Source organism: Anomalospiza imberbis, chromosome 7, assembly GCF_031753505.1.
Source record: "Anomalospiza imberbis isolate Cuckoo-Finch-1a 21T00152 chromosome 7, ASM3175350v1, whole genome shotgun sequence".
NCBI classification, from domain to species: Eukaryota; Metazoa; Chordata; class Aves; order Passeriformes; family Viduidae; genus Anomalospiza; species Anomalospiza imberbis.
The window spans coordinates 15,222,582-15,225,120 of record NC_089687.1 but is presented as its reverse complement, the minus strand read 5'-3'; the positions used below and the strand labels follow the sequence as shown (position 1 = coordinate 15,225,120).

Genomic DNA, 2,539 nt, shown 5'->3' with positions numbered 1-2,539 from the left:
AAAAGCAGATGGTTCGATGCTCTTGGTAGACACACATTCCTGACACGCTTGCTCTGTGCCTGGCCCTTTGTGAGTTTGTCTCCTGAGCATGTGATGCACACCCAGATCCACAGTTTCTCAGTGTGGTGTTGCCTGCAACAACAGGAACCCTGAAGTGTCTTTCCCAGAGAATTTGACTCCTTCACAGCAGCAGAGGAGACTGGTAGCATGCCCACACTGCGAGAGTATACTAGCTACTGATGAGAACTGGATTGAGTTCTTTGCTACCATCTCCACATTCACCTAATGGGTAACATGCAGGATCCTATATGAGTATGCAGTGAAGCCAAAAGTATTCTGTGGTCAAAAAGAGTGGTTAGAAAGTCAGACTGTCCTTAAACCCTTTATCCAGTTGTCTGTATTATGGGAAACTCTTTGTATTTAAAAGAAACAGGGAGGTGAATATCTCTTTTGGTATCTTGGAAGCCTTATCATCTCTGCAAGGAGAAAAACCAGAACAGCTTTGAAAGGCAGCAATTGTTTATTTCATTCTCTTCAGAGAGCTGTTAAATCTCCATGCACAATGAGGTTAGTCCCTTAGGCTTTCATCTGGCTATTTTGATGAATTAGCAAAGTCACTGGCAGATGCTGGCTGTGAGGTAAACGCCAAAACTCTTCCTCTGTCCTGACCTCTCCACTGCTGTGCTGTGCTCCCCAGGTGCTCTGCACCCTAAGCTGGAGAACTTTTTTTGCATATCTCTCTTCTCAGGTTTGCACCTCTGATATCTGAATATAATGTCAGGTTTAATAGAAGCTGTGGCTTCAGGTAGAGAGTATCCCCACCCTGCTTCACGGTCATCCCAGATCTAAACAATCCAAGGGCTTCTTGGAGGAGACTAAGGCAAGAGAGGCCAAAGATATGTGTGGGTTTGAGTTGTGGGTTTTTTTTCCTTTGTGACAGTTTGAAGAAGAAGAGGACAGCCACTTGTTGGATGTCTTCAGATAAGTGGCTTAGGATGTCCTTGGAGTGGGCTGAGAAAAGGGATAAGGAAGAAGTTGAAGTCTTGGGAGTCTTTTGCAGAAGTGTAGGAATTGACTTTTGGTTCATTCACATAATCCATTAGTGAGGAAACTGAGGCAAATTCCACATCAGATGAAGAAAGGATGATCTGCCAGTGCTTAAAAAGAATATGTTATTAGAAGAGCAGGACAGCAGACAGCAGATGGGCATGCCAGTCTTTTATCATAGACGTGCCTGTGCTGGGAAAATGGAGAGCCTTGGGCCTTCATTTTGGTGATTCTTCTAGCGTAAGACTGATATTTTCTCTGTTGAGAGAGATTTAGGCCAGGTAATGTCCAGCTTAGTTCTTCCCAGCTCTCTGTGGCTCTGCTGCTGCAGATGGGCACGTAGGGTACATGTCTCTTGCCCTTTAGAAATATGTTGCCCAGAGAAGCCAAAATATAACTAACAAGAAAAAAATGCTCTGCACAATAAAACAGAATGCCATAAAAGTGTCAGCGCTTCCAAACCTTCCCCTGGTGGGTCACAGCAGAAATATCCATCGTTCCTCTGGGGTGTATCTCTGCCATCTGCTTCTCATTCACTTTCCTCCTCATGTCACCCCTTGGAAGGATTCTGGAAAGGATGGCTTGGCACCCATTGCCAGGAGATTTGCATCTTTCATTTAAATTTTAATCTTTCAGAAGGGTTCCCTCCTCTGAGAGAAGTTGGCATTATCCAGTGACACAAGTTAAAAAAGGAAAACAAAGGAATACACCCAGTTCTGCTGCAACTCTCATTGATTTCTGAGATTCAGGTGAAAGGCAAGCCAGACATTTTCCACTTGATGGCTAAGAAGAGTTTCTCTCCAGGGTCAAGTGGGAAACTTCTGTCTCTGTGGCTCATTTGTTTCCAAGCTGGCCTGGCCTGGCCCGGCCCTGTGCTGGAGCTGGGAGAGGTTCTAGCACTTATGAACATGACCTGGTTCTTCAAGGCAGCTATGGAACTGTGAGGGCTATTTCCAGGACCACAGATTACAACACTCCAAAATCCTTACTCATCCCCATTGGTGGTGCAGTGGCTCCCTCACTGCCTCATGCCAGTTTGGTTCAGCAGGTGCCACAACAGAATGGTACCTGAAAAAGCCCTGGGGTGGGAAAGGATGAGGTGGTGTAGCTTTGGCAAACCTGAGCCCCACACTCAGGGGAGGCAGAGATGGCTTTTAGTGCTGGTGCTTTCTCACCTGCCTTTGTCCTGGACCAGTCTGGGAGATCTTCTCCCTGTCATCACTGACAATACTGTTGGTCCACTGCCCTAGATGCATCCCCTCCTAGCCCTTCAGCTGACCAGAAGAGGGGATTTCCTCTGGAAGAGGTCAGTCCAAGAAATCCTGCCTTTTTCACCACCCATCCTGTCACTTTTCTGACCCGAGAACAAATGGGCATTATCTTCCAGCTGGATTCTGCCTTTGCAATTTGCTGTCACATTCTGGGGGCAAGGTGGAGTATGTGTGTGAAGATTGATAAATCCCAGCACTGCCTGTAGTTACACAAGGTCTTC

At 46.4% G+C, this 2,539-nt stretch overlaps 1 long non-coding RNA gene across 1 annotated transcript; it reads right to left on the bottom strand.

The window, feature by feature from the left end:
* Positions 1 to 501: 501 nt before the first annotated feature.
* On the bottom strand, positions 502 to 2,122 carry LOC137477599 (uncharacterized). The gene is made up of 2 exons (XR_011001082.1): positions 1,092 to 2,122; positions 502 to 1,011 (listed from the first exon to the last, which is right to left on the bottom strand). It is a non-coding gene; the product is annotated as an uncharacterized lncRNA (long non-coding RNA).
* Positions 2,123 to 2,539: the final 417 nt, after the last annotated feature.